The following is a 21,731-nucleotide window of genomic DNA, read 5'->3' on the forward strand; positions in this document are numbered from 1 at the left end:
CAACATTGCTGCCTTACTGTCACGAGGCCACTTCCCCAACGATAACAACTGCTCTTCTCGATCATCTTCTGGGAATACCATGACATAATACAGATTTGGCTACCCAGAAGTCTAAGATATATTACAACAGTGCATTTACCAATTCCATTCTAGTTCCATACTGTACCTAAGGCTAGGGTTTTCCAATGTTCCATCCCAAATTCTTTCAAGCCACTTGGTCCAGAACAGTTTTTTAGAGATTCTGTAATGGGGTCAAATGACCACATCAAGACTGATGTAAATTTCAATAAATACATGGACCAACTTGAATACAATTCACTTGCCAGGATCAGATTTTTAAGAATAAAATTATCTATAAAGCCAAAGAAAATAAACATATGCAATTTTCGAGTCAATCTAAACAAAAAAATGTTAAAATAAATCAAAATCCCCTATTAGCATATCTTATATTAGCATACTTCTTCCTGGAAACAAGAAGTCACATATTCCTATGTTCCTTAAAAAGAAAATAAAAAAAAAAACAAAAACAAAAGAGAGAGGAGGAATAGTGAGAAGAAAAAGAGAGAAAAAAAAAGGAAGAAAAGCATGTTCCATGTCAAAATTCTCCAGAAGTGTAAATGCACTCATACCAATTAAGGACAAGCATCAAATTAATGTCTAAGGGCTTTTTAGTGGCTCATATTCTGGCATGAACAAGGTACCAGAATGCGGAGTACAGAGGCTCCTTGTCATTTGTCTTCCTGTGTTTCAGAGCATCTGAGTGCCTACTCTTCTATAATCAAGTTTCCTTTCCTTCTACACTCCAAAACTTTTCTACCAATGCTGCTTTCTCCTGACAGTAGGGTGTTTATATTGATGACAGGCAATCCTACTGGCAAAATACATTGATTTATAATTTGGACAACTCCAGTTATTTGATCTCCAGATAGTGCTTGATCTCATTCAGTCATATTTGGGTGTCTTCAATTTCCTGATATCCCTAAACATGTATCAACCTAATTCTGTCTGTTCTTCCAACTTGGGAGGTGCCCTCACAATAGTCCTTGGAGTCCCTCTTGATGTATAAATGTCTTCATTGTTTAGATTGTTGGGAAAACAGCTGTGCTTAATTTTCTCTGTTGAATGGCCTTTTACTTTTTTTTTATAATATATGTCTCAGACCCTGCCGGAATCCTCTGTTGAAAGAAATGTGCTGCCTTTCGTTTCTGGTTCTGTCAGAACATTTCTCTTTTTGTTCTCCTGAGCAGGGAAATCGTTTCTAAGAGTATGACTTCTCTGAACCCCAAATCTAGCCCAGATCTGGATTCTACTTATTGAGATCTGCCTGTTTTCCCCCTGGTTCATATCATCCATCCTTTATCTTGCCTTATTTTATAAAATTTCCACAACATATTCTTTGAGAAAACTACTGGGGTCCAGGGAAGGCCACTCCAAAATGCACCTCAATTTTATATTGATAATTTGGAGTTAAAGTTACCTAAGAAATGGCCGATGCGAGAGGAACCCTTTGACTCCCGGTCTCTGTCTTCTTGAAAGCAGGAAATAAATCTCCCATATGAAAGGTGTCCTCCCTGTACAGGGAGGTATAAAAATATCCTTATCATCAGAGATAGGGAATTCAGAGTCCAGAAATCTGTATACATAAACCTTGTTACTTTGTTAATTTACTACCCAAGCCCAAACTTTGCTGAAGTCCCTTATTAATTAAGCACCCAAACCTATTGCTTTATCTTGTCAACTCCTCACAAATTTATTGTTTCTTTGTGTAAAAAGATATAAAATCTGCCTGCTTTGGGTCACTCTCTGAGCATCATTTTATGATCTCCTGTACACATGAAATGAAATTGGGTTTTCTCTTATTAATCTGTCTTGTGTCACTTTTATTATTAGTCCAGCCACAAGAACTCAAGAGGGATAGAGGGGGGAAATTGCCTCCTCCCAACAGAATGGGTAATACTGGTGACTCTGTTTATAATAATCAATTTACCTTGAAACTCACTCAACAATAATTTGAGCATCTTACACGGATACTCCTAGTCTTCTATTATACCTGTTCCAATAGTATATAAGCTGTTATTATAATTTATCACAATCTTCAAGGATACAGTTTTCCATTCGTTTTTAGTGTGTACTGTATCTGTAGCTTTGAGATGGCATTTCTCAATAGTTTCCGGGGTCCTAGCTCCATCCAAAGGAATTATTTCAGTCTGATCTCTGTGATCTTAACTATATTCTTCTGTGAGCTTTCTCAAGCCCTGATCACTTTTTCTGGCTTGCTTATCAATAAAAATATTTACCTCTTGTCTAGCCAAAACCTTAAAAGTAGGTAAATCTTGGTATATGGTGTCCTAAGTACATTTTTTTACCCTTTCATTTGAACCGTGGCCTCTGAAACCTTGAATTTCTTTGAGGAATATGCCTTTTCTCTTTTTGCTTGGCTCTCCTAGATCATCCTTAGTCGTTTTCAAAGATAGACTTTTCTTCAGATACCATCTCCTATTCATCTAAACCATGCTTCAGTTTCTCTACCATTTCCCTATGCTCCAACACTGTTTTCATACCAGGCTAATTTTCAAGATTAATTCACCCAGGCATAAGCTTTCTTGAATACTAATAACTGAAGAGGTGGTTCAAGTATTGGTGATCGGCTCTCCTCTAGCTGTATCTGTGTGAAGGTTATATATCCCAGCCTGGCAGGAGCCTTCATTTCTACCTGTATGTTCGGCAACACAATCTATCATATTTCAGTACATAGGGCTACTATTTGGACTTCCAATATTCACAAGCTAATTATCAAATGATGGGTATAACTTTAAGGTATGTTAATAATAATAACGAAGGACATATAATTTTCTAGCTGGCCTTGCATCAGCCCTGGTGAAAAATAGTAGTTACAACCTCACAGCTTTATTAAAAAAAAAAATCTTAGTAACCTACAAACCTGTCTGAGAAACAACATAGAGGTCATTAACTGCACAGAAGTTACTCTAAACTGGGTATTAACAAGCTTTAAAGAAAACTATGAAGATAAGATACCGTGTACCGGTTTCCTCAAAATGTCTCCACATGTAACTTTAGACTTCACAATTCTTAAGTTTCACTGCTTGACGAATGAGTTGTGAGGATATGAGGATACTACACAACCAAACCCACAGGTCTCGCCACTGAAGCGACAGGACCCATGACTGTGAACCTTAGGATGGAGTAGAGCAATTGTGAACCTCCAACAGACAGGAGAAAGAAAGGAGGAGGACCATACACACTCAGTCTCCTCTTCCCAACCTCACTATCAAGGTAAGCTCTCCTTCCTCCTGGGGGTGAGTTATGGAGGGGCCAGAGACAGGCCTGAAGTAGTATCCCAGTGGGCATCCTGCTCTACAGATGGACATTTCGGATGGGGGCAGGTCATGGGGGAACTTTCCACTTCAGAAACTAGTAAGCACACTTATACATGTTCTTCAAGGAAAGGCTTTTGACTGATGGAGAACAAACAGTTTCACATTAAGCCCCATTGTGTACTCAAGCTCTCTGTATCAGAGAACTCTTTTGGACCTTCACTCATAGAAATATAAGACAAGGAAATCCAAATGTAACAGGAGGATCTGTGGCCATCTAATCCTGCTGTCCTGTTAGCTTAACCCAGAGCGATGTCTTCTTTTCTGTGTGAATTTTCTTCTGAATTTTCTTGATCCATTAAAAGACAGACTCATGCTTTCTACCTGCTGGAGTCAATCGCAGACCTCCGCTGCTCCTAAAGCTGCCTGTGGTGTGAATGTAGACAAAGCAACTTTAATCTGATTTGTGCTGTCCATTGTTGGGTGATATCTCTATTTGCAAGCAAGCAAGAGAGCAGCTACTCAGAGGAGATGGACTTTTTTTCCCTAGATAAAGGTATAGTATGGGATTTATATAATAGTAGCAACTTTATTTTGACTAGTAGGTATTTTTGCTTGGTTCCTGAGATCCCAGCAGCCTTTACTGAATTTCCAGAAATAAAAGGTAGGGACTGAAAGAAAAATATAATAGAAATTTATCTCTAATGGTGGTAGAATAATAGCTTATCACATTGAAAGAATAGCATAGTCTTAATTAACATATATAAGAATTGGGTTTATATTGCTACTAACCCCTTTATGTTATAAAAAAGAAAGCTGGCGCAGTTGTTTTCATCTAAAAAATTATTAAGGGACCAATACATTCACACAGCCAGTGTGGTCGTCTTCACTGGGTATACGGCTTAGTTTCAGTGCTTTGAGAGTTACTACCAGTCGGTTTTGGTTTCTGAGATTTTCTAGAATGTGTGCCTTAACATAGTGCCTGATGTAGGGTTTATCATTTCAGTAGCCACATCAGGAATTTATTCTATACCACATTTGGAAAGGTAACATGTATGCTCTCTGAGGTAGCCTTGCGCTGTTGAGTTATCTTCCTAGATAATATATCCCACACACATATTTCTTGGAGCTGGACTAAACTTGAAGGTATTATAGTAGCTTCCCTAAATATTTCTAACCTGAGATGATAATAATTATAATAGTAGTACTAAGTCTATCACTTTAGGTATTACCATAGACACAAAATTTATCTGTTAGTTAACAGTTAAAATTAAACTGATTTACACTCTATATTTAAAAGATATTAATATACTCTTCCATATATTTCTGTTAAAAACTTGAGAAATGGGGCTTCCCTGGTGGCGCAGTGGTTGAGAGTCTGCCTGCCGATGCAGGGGACACGGCTTCGTGCCCCGGTCTGGGAAGATCCCACATGCCGCGGAGCGGCTGGGCCCGTGAGCCATGGCCGCTGAGCCTGCGCGTCCGGAGCCTGTGCTCCGCAACGGGAGAGGCCACAACAGTGAGAGGCCCGCGTACCGCAAAAAAAAAAAAAAAAAAAAAAAAAAGAGATAATAAATCTGCCTTATGAAGAAATAAGCAACAAGTTTATGAACATTCAATAAATAGGTGGCTAACCTGAAGCCAGGTTTATATCTCTCCTGAATCTGCATCCTTAACCATTTCATGAAACTTTCTCTAAGGAGTAGAATACTTTAGCATACAAGCTGACAAGGTGCTTCTTTATAGGACCCAGGTAGCCTAGTTCATACAGCCCTTAAGCAGAAATATTAGTAGTGTGGAGCAGAAAAATAAGTCTGAGCCAAGGAACCTGTGTGATGCCCACCTGAGCCTCCCCATGACAACAAATATGTCCCAACAGGTTTGAAGCCTCGACAGGAGATCAAGACCACCTCCCTCCTGTACAACACTCTTTTTTGTCTGTACACCCTATAGCTGCATCACGAAAGCCTTGATAAATCAGTTTAGTGCTGGCAGTGAAGGCAAAACAAATCTTACAAGCTGCTGGAGAGCTAAAGAACATTCACTAAATATCTACAGCAAAAGCAAAACCTGGATAAAGGTTTGAGGAAAATAATGAGGATGTTACAAGGAGTGCAAACACCACTACAAAGGAACTAGCATAACTGAGAAATTTTCATCCTTGGGAAATTCCAAGCAGCCTTTGACTACCAGAGCGTTCATTCACCAGTGTATTATTTCCTAGGGCAGACTTACAATCTGTGAGGTGAACAGCGAGAAGGGGTAACCACCAAGGTGAGACTACTCATTGGACAGAATGTCAAGGTCAGGAGCAATGAAAATACTGAATGTCCTTTGTCTGACCATTATTTGACACCAGTGCAGTTATTTCATGGGGCTGACATCTAGTCACTTAGAGAAAAACTCTTTGAACTTTTAGTTTTGGAAAATAGACCTCATACAAGACAACACATAAGATGATAGAGTACTTTTTTTCTGGTCCAGTCAAATACTTGGCATCAAGTAGTGGGGGAAAAAGTAGGAAAAAAAAATTCCTAGCCTAAGCTTTTTCTGTAATCATCTAAAATTATCTAGATTAAACTTGCATCTATCTACTGTACCTCATTAAGCACCCTGTTCCACTGCCTGCCCTTTCTATCTGAAAATGTTCTCTCATTTTCAAATCGAATTTCTCTCCCATTAACTTACTGCTTAGGTATATTTTAATGGCTTTCCTTTCAATGTAAGCCCATTTGTTTTGGCTGTGAAATTATCTCATTTCATTGTATAAAGCCCAGCTTCATTTCTAATTTTCAGTAACTGTGTCCATTTCTAGGTGAAAAATGTAAGCCCAAACAAAAGCCCTCTTAAAACTGGCCTGTCGTTTTCAATTCTTTCGCTTGCAGACAGTGGTTGTTAATTTTCCTTACAATAATGCATGTCTGTTCTCACCCCCTCCAATGTACTGTTATAACTAATACAGTGAAGCATCTGCACCTTGCTGTATGAGGTCATCCTCGGATAGGAAGCTGACAGCTTCACACAGTAATAGATAGTACAGGTGTTGTAGCCCTCAGGTAACCCATCACCTGTTTGCTTTCTGAATAAAAGCTATTCAGAACCACAGTCCTATCCTTAATTTTCCATTAACTAGAAGTTCACTGGCTGAAAGCTTTGTCATGTAGAAACTCTGAAAAAAGTATATTTTATTTTAATCCTCAATATATATTCCCCTACACACTCACACTTAAAACATGTACACATTGGATATACATTAGCATGCATGCACACTCACACATATACACTCCGAAAAAATCACATATATTATATAATACACTACACACACACACACACACACACACACACACACACACACGAGTCTTTTAAAACCTTGTTTCAAAATGAGTTGCCAATACCCTTCAGTCTGATTTGTGTCAATTTGCCAATGGGGGAGAATGAATGGAAGATGACATTCCAAGTAGAGAAATGAGCTTATAGAAAGACACCGTGTGCAGAAAAGACCTTGAAATTTTGCAAAACATGGCAAGGTAAGTACATCTGGTAAAGAAAAAAAATCCACAAAAATGAGTTTGTAGCTGAAACTTGGAGTAAAACTGCGAAGAGCCTTATGTGCCAATCCTCAGACCCTGGGCATGATCCAAACACACGGTGTGTGAATCAAGCATCTGAACTTAATCCAAGTGATACGAAGGGCATGAAAATCATTTGAAAGAAAATAAAACTTATCAACCACTTTTATACATCCGCACAAAATTATTAGTTAAAATGCATTTATACGTCTTCCCTTAGTGATCCATAAAACACAGAAGCTAATAATAATAATAATAAACACCTATTAGGAGCAGAACAGGCAGTAGGGTGATTATCAGTGTAAGAATGAGGAAACCCAGATTCGAGGCATCTAAATGAATTTTCAAGTTCACACAATTCCACTGTATTGATGCTTTCTAACTGAGTAGTTTGAACGCTACTACACCAATCTGGAGAAGGATGCTGAGAAGAATTTGCAAAGAGGTAGATTGGCTTATAAAAATGGGTCTTAGTGTAGGTGCACTAAGTGATTTCCAAGTTCCCATAGGAAGACCAGGCACCAGAGCAAAGAAGCATAGAAATGTGAAAGATTAATATTATATCTAGATTCAGGGAAAGATTTTGACAGAAATGTTTGCTAGGGGATTATTTATAATGAGAAAAAATGGAAATAATGTATGTGTTACTGAATGTGAAGACTAAATAAATAATGTGTGTTACATATTTCAATAACATGTGGGCATCAGGAACAATTTTTAATTAAACGGAAAATGATTCACTAGATAATGGTAAGAATAACAAAATACACACACATACAAACATCAAAAAAAATCAAAAAAAACCAAAAACTATACACACAGCCATATTCATTTTCAATTATAATTTATCCATTTATCCAGCTCTGTGTCATCTATTGATTCTCCAACTAACCATGGTTTCAATCTGTCTATCTACCAGGCTTATAAAGGAGACTGGAAGGAAACACATTAATTAGATATTAGGGCTTTTTTTTTTCCTTTTAAAATTATTTTTCTCCATATTCTTGCCTGTGTGGTAGAGAAACTTGGTGAGGGAACTCACGTGCCACTATTTCCTAAGGTAGATAATTTTGTCTCCTCTTTAAAATGCACACAATTAGTTACTTATTGGCTTGTATTCAAATGGCAAGTGAGGAATCAGGGCACAAGAAACTACAACACAATTATAAGTCAATAAGCATTTGCCATAAGTGCCTACTATGTGCTGAGCAAGGGAGATTCCCTGTCTTCATGGAGTCAGGTGGTGTCTATAGATGATTAAAAAAACCCCATAGCAATGCAAATGGGATACATGTGATAAACAAGGAAACGCAAGGTATCTGGAAACTACATATTCAGAACATAGAATCTGGTTTAGGAAAACGTCAAAAGGCTTACAGAAGAAGAGCTATTGAGACTGAGATCCTAAAGGAATTTTAGCAATATATGTCCAGAAAGAAAGATCAGGACGTATGAAGGCACTGGCATGTGAGAATCCTGCCACATTTGAGAAACTGAATGGTATTCAGATCAATTGCACTATAAGGTGTATGTTTTGTGGGCAAAGAATTAAAAGACAAGGCTTTAGAAGTAGGCAGTGGCAAGTCGTAAGTGCTGCTACAAGTATAAAAAGAAACGTAGGGTCTATTCAGAGGGCAGAAAGATTCCGGTGGAGCTAGCTGAGGGGTAGAGGTAATCAGGTCAGCCTTGTAGTGGGTTTATTCTGGCTGCACTGTCGAGTGCTGACTGTTGTAAATACGATTAGATAGAGGAATATCTGTTAGGAGGCTGTTTAAGTAGTCTCCGAAAGAGATGATGGGGGACTTGATTCTTTCAGTAAAAGCAGAAATGAAGGAATGATGATAAGCCATAGACTTTAGATGCAATGATATGGATCGAATGGTGAGGCCCCAAGTATAACTGGATTGTTTTCTTGAGAGAGTTTGGATGATATATAAGTAGCAGAAGGTGTAAAACAATAGCTTTTTCACATGAAAAACTTAAAGTATCATTTAAAAAGATCATGTCATATAGATTAGAGCACACCTAAAACATTTATAGAAGCACTAGCCTTGGGACTCTCTGGAGAGTTTTAGTTTGTGTGTGCCTATATGTGTGTGTCGTGGGGAGTGTAATTTGAGACTTCGGGGACAAAATTAGAGAGAGTGAGGAAGAGCAGACATCCCTGGAGAGGTGTGGGAAACACAGGTTTGAATGTTCCCAGAGATAATGGGCGCTGGGAGGTCTGTGTCTCCACCTGTGCTGGGGAGAAGAATGTCATAGGAAATGAACTTGGAAGTGCATGGAAAAAATATAATTATGGCATAGATGCAATTCATACCCGCTTCTCAATGACATTTGGGTACAACTGTATTTTTCAAGTTTTCTACAATAAGCAGATATCGTAAGACCCTTGACATTTACAAGGGATAAATCCCAAGATCTTTGCAAATTTCTAGCTCTGCAAATACACAGGAGTTTGTATAGTCTCTTGACTTTCTCAAAAATTGTATTTTCTTCAAGAGAAGTAAGTCTCTAGTGCATTTCCTTACGTGATCAGCAAGTCTTACTGCTTCTAACCCTAACTACAGCACATATGTGGATTCTATCCTCACTTTTCAAACTTCACTATGACCACTCTAGTTTAAACCACATCATCTTTTCCTTGGAGAACTGCAATAGCCACTAAAACTGTTATCCACGTTTCCATTCTTGAACTATACATAGACCAGAATATTTATAAAATGTATATCATATCTCACTCCTCTGATTAATATCTTTCAACATCTTTCCATAATTTTTAGAAACTAAAATCCACACTCATACTGCTATGACTTAAAAAGTTCTTTATAATCTAAACTTCCTAAATGTAGAAATTTTTCTTGCACTACCCTTTTCCATCTTTAATATGCTGCAGCCACTCTGACCTCTGGGAGCACAAACTGACAATAACCAGCATATAACCTTACTGTGGAAAAGATTAAAATTCATCCTTAGAGATACTGAAAACAATTTTAGATCACAGACGCTCAGCAGTGTTCATGGTTTTAGTCAACATGAGGTAAGGTATGCTGCTTTAACAGATAACCACAAATCTTTTGGGCTTCACACAAAAATGATAACTTTTATTTATAAAAATTTGCCCTAGGTCTAGGAAACTCTCAGTGGCAGCTGTCTTCCACCCAGCCTGCTGCACTCTTGGGACTTGGCCATCACAATGGGAGGACTCCTTCATAAAAGCTGCAGTAGCAGAATAATGAAATTAAAAACTTCTCAGAGTAGTTTTACTGCCTCTGCTTGAAAGTGATGTGTTTTACCAGCCAGAACCAGTCACATGGCCTCATCTCACTATAAGGAGGTTGCGAAGTGCCGTTCCTGTAACTTGAGGCAGGAAAGGAGGATTGAATACTGATGAACACTGGTAAATCCTGCTACAGTTTTTCTCCCAGTTCTAATACATTAAGTTTAATCTTCATGCTAATACAAACCCCCTTGCCAAGGAAGACCACCTCAATCTTATCCAACAAGAGCTCTAAAGTTTAGGTGTTGTGCAATAACGGTCTCTCCATCAGATCTGGACGTGGCTCCTCTTGGACTGGAAACCTATGAACTCAAATGACATTCATCTCCTCCTTCCCATACATGCTTTGTATATAATGGTAAAACAAGGCTAGGATAATTGTAATAAACATTCGTGTTCTGAGAAAAGAAAACTGAGAGTTACTGGTCATTAGAAACTCTGAATAGCAGTTACTGGTCATTAGAAACTCTGAAATCCCACTGAGCAGACATAGTGTGAACCACCTATCTTGAAGGTAGAGAATATTCCTTATCTTCTCTCCCAGGAGAAATTCCCTTTTCCATTGTTCTCAGAGGCCTCCTAGCTCCATCTTCTGAAAGCTTTTTTTCCCTCTGTCTCTCTATCTTCCATGTCCTTATCTGAAGTGGACTTTGGGGAAAAGGCCCTTCCTAACGATTGTAACAGTTTATCAATCCACTATCTGCCTGCAGAAGTGTGAGGGCCCAAGGATCATTTTGACAATGAACATTAACATTTATTGGATGCTTTCTATGTGATAGAAATCACACTAAGCAACTGCATGCATTTAATCCTCACAATGACCTCTAGAAATGGCATTATAATTACTCTTGTTTAAATTGCCCAGTGTTCCATAGCTAGTCCATAATGGAACTTGGATGCTAACCCTGCTCTGTTCTGATACCAATCTGCAATGTTTCCCTTACTTCTATTGTCTTTATACCTCAGAGTTAAAGGAATTATTTCAGGAATTATTAAGAGTTAATTCTTGGCGGTAGCTGGACATAATCAATACTTCTGACCAGTCAAAGTCTTAAGGAATAACAGGCTTTTTCAGTCTAGGCTCCAAGTGTCTTTAGTGATATGTTACTCCACACACACACATACGTACATACACACATGGTAGGGCTCTTACATATTTGAATCCATCCAGATCCATGTATCAGGAACCATACGTTTATTTACATGTTCTCAGGTCCAGTATTTTCTCTGATTTTATTTATCTGTTCTCTTACTTTTTTTCTATCCAAATTGATCTACTGAGTCAATTTTGAATAGTGTAAGAAAAGGCTCCACTACAAATAAATCTGATCTTTACCACAAGGTATTTTAAATATTGATATTAATTTATTGGGCATTGACCTTTAATCTGATCTTTGTTTTAAGTACTTAAGGCTTTTGAGAAGTTTTAACAAAAGACAGGAAGGCCTTTAATTTATTCATTGTTACATGGCTAAATTCTTACCGATTTTTTACTTTCAAAGTTTTTATAATATTCATCACTTATAGTTTGGGATCAAAAGCTGTCTGCTTCACCAATATTGCAAAACCTGGAATGCTTATAATTCCGTCATTCCTTTCCATAGCCAATTATTTCCTGAGCTCATCACTTTCTTAAAACATCATATAAAGTGTGGCCAATTTTATTCAAAACACACTAACGAAATTCTATTTTCCAACATTTTCCCTATGCTCTGAGTTCAAGAGGAAAAGTTCATCATTTATATGCTCTAATTCTTAAATTACTCCAGGCAAGAGTTTTATCACTCTATCATGTATGACAAATGCTCTGCCACTTTTTGATATAAATCACCATATTTTAAGGCACCTATAACAGCCATGTCACGTAGTTTAGGTTTCTGTGATGACAGCACCCCACCTCCAGTGCTAATTCTCTGTATTAGGTAGGGAAGTGTCTTGGTGGTTCCCAAGATCATCCCTACACTAAATAATTCACTAAAAGGACTCAAAGAACTCAGAAGTCATTGTACTCACGGTTATGGTTTATCACAGTTAAAAGATACAAGACAAAATCAGCAAAGATGCATCAGCCAGGTCTGGAGGAAACCAGGAGCAAAAGCTTCCAAGAGTTTTCTCCCAGTGGAGTCGCCCAAGACACACAATTCTTCCTGCTATAAACTGTACCAAACATGTGTGAAGTGTTGCCTACCAGGAAGTTTCCTTGAGCCTAAGTCTCAGGTTTTTATTGGGGGTTGACCATGTAAAAACACACTGCCTTCACGACTGACTGCAATTACCAAAACTAGAGACTGCCCAGAAGAAAGCAGGTGCCTACCATAAATGCCAGTGTTTGCACGAACTGTCTGGATAAACTGGTAGAATTTCCTTCAAAGCTCCAAACATACAAAACACACTTATCAGAACATTTTAAACGTTCAATTGCCTGTAGCCCACCAAGGGCCAGTTGAGAAAATCAGCTTGTCTGGGAATGTACAAGTTTTAAGCAACTAAAACCTGATGAATTTACTGTTTCCTGAACATGCATATTAGAATATACTGTGATAACCAAAACAACCCTCTAATTTCATTGACTTAATACAACAAAAGCATTTCACCACCACTGCCTATCCCATTTATGTCAACTTTGTTAAAAACCTGGAGGACTCTCCACGGCACCTGATTGCCACTCATAACCCATGTTGCTTCAGTTCTTTGGTTCTGCCAAGTGAGCATAAAGTTTTGTCTGCCATTGCAGTGGCAGAGGAAGAAGATGCTAGAGAACCCCATAGGGATCTTCTTTGCATCAACCTGCAGCAGATGCTATTTTTGCTCTCATTTCATTGGTTTTCACAGGGCTCTACCTAACTTCAAGGGGCAGGGATTTTAGACTTGTATATGTCCAAGATGGAACAGAGAGCCAGTTGTCAATGAGAACTAGTGGTATCCATCATATTTTCAAATTATCAGTATTGTGGATGTTAAATCTGTGAATGACAAAGAACTCATACATTTAGTTTATAATCATGAAAATCATTTAAAAAATTACTGAGAAGTTAAAAAAGAAAAAAAGAAAGCCAACCAAGTGAACTAATGGGAACCAAAAGTTTCCCTTGAAATGAAAAAGTTTGTCCTCTTGTTTACTCAGATGTCAGTATCAAATCTTTTGAAAAAGAATAGTACTTTCCCCCAAACTAGAGAGGTACCATCTCCTAATAAAAACAAGTAAATATTTTAATTACTTTGAGAGCCTGTAGAAAAATCTGAGACAGTCTTCTAAGAGGAAAGAAAATTTCTCTGCAGCCTGACGGTATAAACCCTCCTGAGGGGTAAAGGTGGAATTTCCACAAATTTTGAACAGGTTAGCTATTGAACGCTTTCTATGGGCCTGCCCTTTTGGTAAGAAATTTACATTTACATATATCAGATTAATTATTCCTCACAAGAATCTTTTGAAAGAAGCATTTTAACAACTCCATTTTACAGATAAAGAGTCTAGGATTAGACAGGTAAATCAGGTATATTAGGAAGAGTCAGAGTCAGAACGTAAACCCAGGTCTGTCTTGCTCTAAAACACATGCTTATAAACTACTAGGCAAATTTTTTGCTCGAAGGAAGAAGATGAGCTCAGAGACTTGAACGAGGCTGTGGTCACCAGGCATGGACAGATGAAGCAATTGAGAATATCATTCACTCTAAATAATTTTGCTGTCCTATTCATCTTCCAGCCATTACCATAAAAATGATGAACATGTGTCTGGAAATAAGGAAGTTTATTAACTATAATTTTTCTTATTTTTATGCTGACTTATTATCCAGCTTATCTTGATGTATAGAGAATTGTGGTTCAAGGTAGGGCAGAACACATAAGGATGCAGAAGACATAGAAAGGCAGGGGATAAAAGAGGACAGGGGGTACAGAAGGTCAGAGCCTTGGGGATATAGCAGGGCCAACGGTAAAACAGGGCAGGCAAAGAAGAAATAGATAAGATTATTGCCCTAAAAGATTTTATTGCTTAGTCAGAGAAATAGAATAGATGCATAAAAATGATAGCTAGCATCTTGAATTCACGTATTTTCTGCTAAAAGTCCAACTGATGATCAGAACAAGATATCACTCAAGGAAGAAGGTTATTATATATAGTCTGATTCACAGAAGACGTTGCAAAATGAGCCGATTAGGGAAGGAAATGTCCAAAATTATGAAGGGTCAGTATGGTAAATTTGGTAGAACATGGAGTCCAGAATCAGATTTGAAATGAACTTTTCCCTCTTTATGTGACTTCAAGTTATTGCAATGTTTTTAGCCTCAATCGTTATCTGTAAAGTGGGGGTAATAATACCTATATCTCAGGTTTGGTGGAGCATTAAATGAAGTAATGTATATAACGTGCCCTGCACCCTTCCTGAAACAATGTGTCTGTTCTTCCTCATCTTTGCTTCAAGCCTGGGATGATCACTGTTCCTCGGCCAGTCAACCCCTTAATTAAAGAAACATTTACTGAATTCTTGCTAGATAGTATTCAGTCCTCTAGTTGTTTCAGACTGAGTGGTGAGCAAACCAGGTTTCTGCTTTCAAAGAGTTTATATTTTGTGGGAGTCATAAAAAGCAGAGTAACTAAATAATTACACATGCTTATTTCACATGTTGATACATTTTATGAGGTATTAAAAGTGTGATGTGATAGTGAAGGGTAGAGGGGTGTACAACCTCTCTGATAAGGTGATACCTGAATGAGGGGAAATGGAGATGACTTTTTCCAGGGGGAATAACATGTGTAAAGACACAAATCTGATGGCTGAGCTTCAGGTATTGGTGGAAGGAGAGAGTGGCCGGAGCTTAGTAAACATGGGGGAGAATGATAGGAGAGAGGCTGGCGTGAAGGCATGGTCCAAAAGACACAGGTTGTTTTAAACCTCAGTAAAGTGTCTGGGTTTATTCTCAGGAGCAGCTGTGACAACGACAGAGAGCCCATGCCAAGGAACCAAAGAGGAGGTGCTGTGGGAGAAACCCTGTGGGCAGATGATGACTCAGTGCCATGACTGGGAATTTAAACAGCCTCCTATGATCACTTCCGAGCGAGATCCAGCTCTTCCCCAGTAGCCCAGAACCTTTTTCCTGCTTGACCAAATGTGATCATTAGACAGTTCACAGTTTTCTCAGCACATTTTTTTTTTTTCCAGGCCATTGAAACATGTAGCCTGGTCCAGCCATGCTGGATTTTCATTCCAGTGAATAAACTCCCTTTCACTGCCTCTCTGACTGTCCCTTCTGCAATTTCCTAGATGTTTCTCCTATTTGGTTCCTAGTCATGCCTCTGTTACTGTTTTCATTATTTTAAAAATGGAGAGGATGTGTTTCTGCCGAAGTTGCCCAATCTTGTTTTCACTCTATTGGACTCCAAAGTGTGCTATCTGGATGCCGGCAGATGGATGAGGCAGAAAAGCCACTGATTTGATTTTCCCTTTCAATTTTCACATCTTTCACTGCTTGCCTGGTTTTGTTTTCTCTCCTAACAGTGCATCTAAATATATGCCTTTCCTTTCTCTCGAGGTAATCCTTTTTATTTCTTTTACCTGTAACATTTGCCTTTGATGATTTCTGGATATGCCTTTAGGATCAAAGATGTTCTGTTCTATGCTTAGTTATCATGTCTGTGCTTTAACTTAGTTATTTCCTTTTGGACTGTGATTTCTATTTTGGGCTTATTTTTTTCAGCTTTCTCTTTTTAGAGATTCTTTTACTTAGGGTGTCACAATAGGGTTTTCAAATAAACTTTTTGGCCTCCAGAACTTTTAATGTGTCAGATGGTATCTTATTGTTGGTATTTTGAAAGAAAAATACCACCTCAGAGAGGCTCAGTATTCCCACACAAGTTCTGTGTTTTTCCTCCTGTTTTAACACCCCGCAATTAGTTGGTATACACTCCCTAAATCAGGTCTCCACTGAAGCCAAAAAGCAGCTACCCAACCATTGGGCAGTAAATCTAAGAAGCCTGCTCAAGTAAGTGTCTTTAGGAAATTTAAAATAATTTCCTGCTACTGCTCCCTTACTTCCCAGAAACTAAAACAATCACAGGAATTCAAAATGCCGTGTCACGTGTCCACGATGGTGTTAGAGTGCACACAAATTGTATGTTTATGAAAGGACATCTTCCTAGCTAAATATTTGGAATCTCTCTATATTTATTGTATAATTGCCATCTTTATTATTTCCTCCTTCTGTTTTAATTTTTTAGGGACACCTAGTTTTCCTTGTTAGCTGACAGAGTTTACCCTCAGCTATATATATTGTGTTTTGTAACAATACTTATTCGTTTATGTTTGTCTAAATTATTTGCAGTTTTCATGCTTTAATATACTTTGCAATGACATATAGGGTTGACTTCTATGGACATGCACCATTCCTTTTTCATATAAGTTTTGTTCAATTTTGACCCCAGATTTCAAGTAAACATTTAAAGTTTGTCATGAAATATATCATACCTATATCTCTAGGTATTTCTACAATTTGCTGGTTGAAGAGTGGTATTGATAAAATTATAGATAGACATTAGTATGCATCGGCATCCTATTTCATTTTGTTTGAATGCATATATTTTCATCATTATAAAAACAATATAACCACAGTGTAAAATTATGAGAAATTTAAAAATGAAAACTTACTATCTTAATGTAATCATACTATCTTACTATAAACATGCTTGAACTTCATATCATATAGGTTCAGTTCTTGGGATGCTTATGATGCTTCTATACATCCAGAACTTGCTAGATCCTGGGAAGATAAAGAAGAAATGGAACAGCCTCTGAGCTCACAAAGGGTCCCAGTGGAGATGGAAGCCTCCTACAAAGCCAACAAAGAGACCATCTTATAATAATGTGTCAGAGTCTAGGATAGAACTGTTAGCAGGAACCTTAGGTGTACATAGAAAGGAAGTAGAGATAGAGTCTCAGAAAAGATAATTCCTGGGTGTTATCTTAAGGAATAAGTTGGGCTGCCTCAAAATAGGAAGGACAGGAAGATCATTCCAGGAAAAAGAAATACACAAATCAAAGCTCATACCACAGCTTTACTTGGAGTACTATAAATAATTCACTGTTGCAGGAATATAACCTAAGTGGTGAGAAATATTAGACATTAAATTTTTGGCCACTTCAATCTAGTCTGTGCATCACACTTTTGAAAATAGTTTTAATCAAAGGAAATGTAAATATAGAGCTGCATTTATTTTTATACACACATATGTATATGTATGTATATATATATTTATGCATATGCGTGCATATATACATATGGCTGGGTGTGTGGCATATTGCATTTAATATAAAGTCATATGGCTACATTGCATTTTATTTAACAATTATTGTTGCATATTACATATTGTTAAATATAAATTTAAAATAAATATTGTTCAATATTAAATATTATTAAATATTGCTAAATAAAAAATAATATTATGGCTACTGCTCAAATTAATATCATTAATCTCAGGTTTTTGTTTTTATTTTGTGTAGCCTGGATTATTCCTTTAGAGTATGTTTCAAGGCTTAATCTAACAAAACATAAAACACCTTCATGTGTTTTATGTTATCATGGCTCTTTATATATATTAGAAATTACTTAATAAGATAGTTTTTGCACAATTTAACCTCTCATCCACAATGCAAGTTTGAATTCATACATTTCCCAACAGCCACTGCTAACACTGGTGATTTTTTTCCCCTTAAGTTTTGCTAATTTATTTGGCAGAATATATCTTAGTCTTTAGTATCAGTCCTTGTGATACAATGAGAATTATTCTCATGTCTTAATGATGTTATAAGGATTAAGTAATGAATGAAAATTGCCTAACACACTGGCACATGTGTTCGATAAATTATGGCTATCATGTTATTGTTATCACTCTGACTAATAAAGACTATCTTGATCTATTTTTTTTCTCTTCCTGGATCTAGTGGGGAATTAATAACTTAATCAATACTTAATGCTCATGTTAGAAAGCATTTTTATTTTATAGTAGTGATTGACTACCAGCACACAAAGCCCACAACTAAGATGAGGTGCAAATGTAATGCAACGATTTCAAATCTCCCCCAAAGTATCAGTCCATGTAGACTCTTTAGCTTCATTACAATTCAGTCAAATTCCTAAGGTTCAAACCAAGGAAAAATAAATAATGTAACCAAATGGATCTGCCACATTCAGGGAGGGAAGATGACTCTTAGCTCTGTATCTTATATCAAAAATCTTCACTTGTACTAGAAAATATAAAAAAGTGGAAGTGAATCAAGTGTCTTAAATACAAGATCAGTTAAAGAAAAATGATGGAAGGAAAAATGTGGAAATAAATGTGTACTTTGTAGATATTACGAGATTGAGTTTTAAGCACCTGTGTATAATCTTTATGTTGGCCAAAAATGTTAGGCTGAGCTATAAAAACAAACAATTAAATAAAAACCATATTATAAAAAAAAGAACATATCAGTGTAAAGCGTATCAAAGAACATATCACTGATAGTTACAGCAGTGGTACATTTTGTTTCCTTTCCTGAATAACCCAATCTCTCCTTTTTTTAATAGTCAGGTTTATTGAAATAAAATTTACATATAGTAAAATTCACCCTTTTTAGGTATTTATCTCAAAGCATTTGTCCACTCAACCTAAGCTGTCAAATTTATAGTCATAATGTTGTTCACAATGTTCCTGAATATTTTAATGTCTTTGGATCTGAGGTGAGGTTCCCTCTTTTATTCTTGATATTGGTAATTTGTATCTTCTCTCTTTTTTTCTTAATTAGTCTGGCCAGAATTTTATCAATTTTATTACTGATCTTTTCAGTTTTGGTTTTTTTGATTTTCTGTATTTATTTTATATTTTGAATTTTACTTAGTTTTGCTCTTTTTTATTTTGAATTTAATTTGCTCTTCTTTTTCTACTTTCTTAAGTTGAATCTCCAAAGATTGATTAGAAACATTTCTTTTTTTCCCATTGTTACCAATTTTTTCTAAGCACCACTTAAACGGATCACATAAATATTGGTATGTTGTATTTTTACTTTCATTTAATTCAAAATCTCTCCTAATCTCTTTTTTGTTTTCTTCTTTGACACAGGATTTATTCACGGGTATATTTTTTAAGTTCAAAATATTTGATAATTTTCCAACTATTATCTATTGATTTCTAGTTTCATTCCATTGTGGTCTGAGGATATATGTTGTGCAGTTTCATTCTAGAATCTGTGTCACAGAATATGATCTATCTTGGTGAATAGTGTGTGTGCGCTTGAAAAAAATGTATTCTTCTGTTTTTAGGTTTCTGCCCTCTGTCTTGTAAATGTTAAGTAGGTCAAGTTAGTTGACAGTGTTGTTCTTACTGATTTTTACTTTACTTATCCTATCAATTACTGAGATATCTCCAACTATAATTGTAGATTTTATACTAGTCATTTTTAAAATGCCATGTGTAGTGGCACTGATTCTTAATGTCTAATAAATTAGCAAACTTTTTATATTTGCTTAAAGCCACATAATTAGCCAAAATGTGTCTGCTAAATTCAATGTAATTTGGGTTTTAGTCACAATAAGAAGCATCAGATACTTTTCACTGAGCAACAAATAATAGCAACTATTTATGTGTTCACGGATAATATAATCAAAGACATATTTTGGTATTTGGGGATCTATCCCTATTTTTAAAACTTTCTAAATATCACTAACCAAAAGGCAAGACACTAGAATTCTTCTGACATTAAGATCCTGGGCTATGACTTTTAGAAAATTCCCATTTTAAGGCTTAATTGCATCAGCTGTAAAAGAACAAAGGTCAGCTGAATGAGATTTTAAGACTGCTTTCTGCGACCTCATCTTCTTCATCAAAATCAGCATACTTATTTTATTTATAATTTGTTTTACTTTTAGGGCCTACCACTTTTTTTCTATGAGGTAACTTACCAAAATGAGCTTCACTTCGTCAATTACAAAATAAGATCATAACACAGCCCTACCTATATACCAGGAAGTTGTAATAAATAAGAAGATAAAACAGAAAATTTATTTTGCCCTGGTCAAGAATTGTATACAACCAAGTTGATATTATCATAATGATCATTATCTGCCAGAAACACTGACATGGTAGTGAAAGTTGCTACTTTCCTCTGAAATACACAAAATAACACTTCTGCCCCAGAAACTTAATTATACCTGTCCTATCATTTTGTATAAGTCTTTGAATGGTCTTATATTGTTTCTAACTCAACATTTCATGATCTTTCCTTCCCTAGGCAGCTAATTAAATCAGTGATGGAACTGTTCAATTCATACTAAGGCAATCAGGAATTTCTATTTCTTCCCAACTAGTTCCCTCAATAATTGCACAGTTTCTTTTTCTAGAATCTCAAAGAAGCAAGATTGAATGAACTTAATGGCTTACTTTCAGAGCAACAAACATAACTGACTTCTCAAGATTTTGGCCAACTGGCATCTCTCTGAATGGAAGATGGTTTGACTGGTCAAAACTGAGCTAGAGGGACTTCCCTGGTGGCGCAGTGGCTAAGAAACCACCTGCCAATGCAGGGGACACGGGTTTGAGCCCTGGTCTGGGAATATCCCAGTTGCCGAGGAGCAACTAAGCCCGCAAGCCACAGCTACTGAGACTGCGAGCCACAACTACTGAAGCCCACGTGCCTAGAGCCTGTGCTCCGCAACAAGAGAAGCCACTGCAATGAGAAGCCCAGGCACCACAACGAAGAGTTACCCCCGCTTGCTGCAACTAGAGAAAGCTGGCACATAGCAACAAGGACCCAACGCAGCCATAAATAAATAAATAATTGTTTTAAAAAATGAGCTAGACTGAGCCCTAATGTTGCTTTTGATTAATCTACTCGAATGGTTCTGAACTTGTGCCATCTACTTTAAAAAGAAATCGAAAGCATGATTTCTTATTTTTCATCCAGAGAGGATTAGTGGAGAGAAAATTAAGTTCCCTCATTTAAGTAAGTACCTCAGGGAACTATTCACCTATCGATGTATAGGAGAGTTTCAGCCTGTGGCTTACCCAATTTCATTAGCATTAATGGGAGTTTTTTTGTGAAATCCTGTGTGAATCATCACTTTAGGAGTTCTGTAAGAGTATGTTGATTACTGTTATTTTGGTAATGGCTCTGTTCTGCAGTTCCAACTTTTAACTCATTAGGCTTGCAATAGATGCTAAATTTTGGAAGGAACCAGACTTGGACTTCTGAAGGTAATTAAATCGGAGCAGTATCACATAGAATCATTCACCATTGTGAATGTTAGATGCTGTTACGTGTTAGGTCCCAGGTGTTCTACTGGCTTGCTGTCTACAGTGTGCGAAGACTGAAATTTAAGTTTTTAGATTTCACCTAATTATGTTTTATTACTGTGTACTCATCTACGAATATTCTTACTAAAGCCCTCTATCTTTTCTTCATTGATGGGCCATGAATTCTGCACCCATTCGGATGACCCTTCAAGCACCCTGACTTCCCTTTTACTCAGCTTCATAATATTTAGTGACCTTTATATAGCGTGAAAAGAGAACTTGTGTC

Source organism: Grampus griseus (genome assembly GCF_964374135.1).
Source record: "Grampus griseus genome assembly, chromosome: 15".
NCBI lineage: Eukaryota > Metazoa > Chordata > Mammalia > Artiodactyla > Delphinidae > Grampus > Grampus griseus.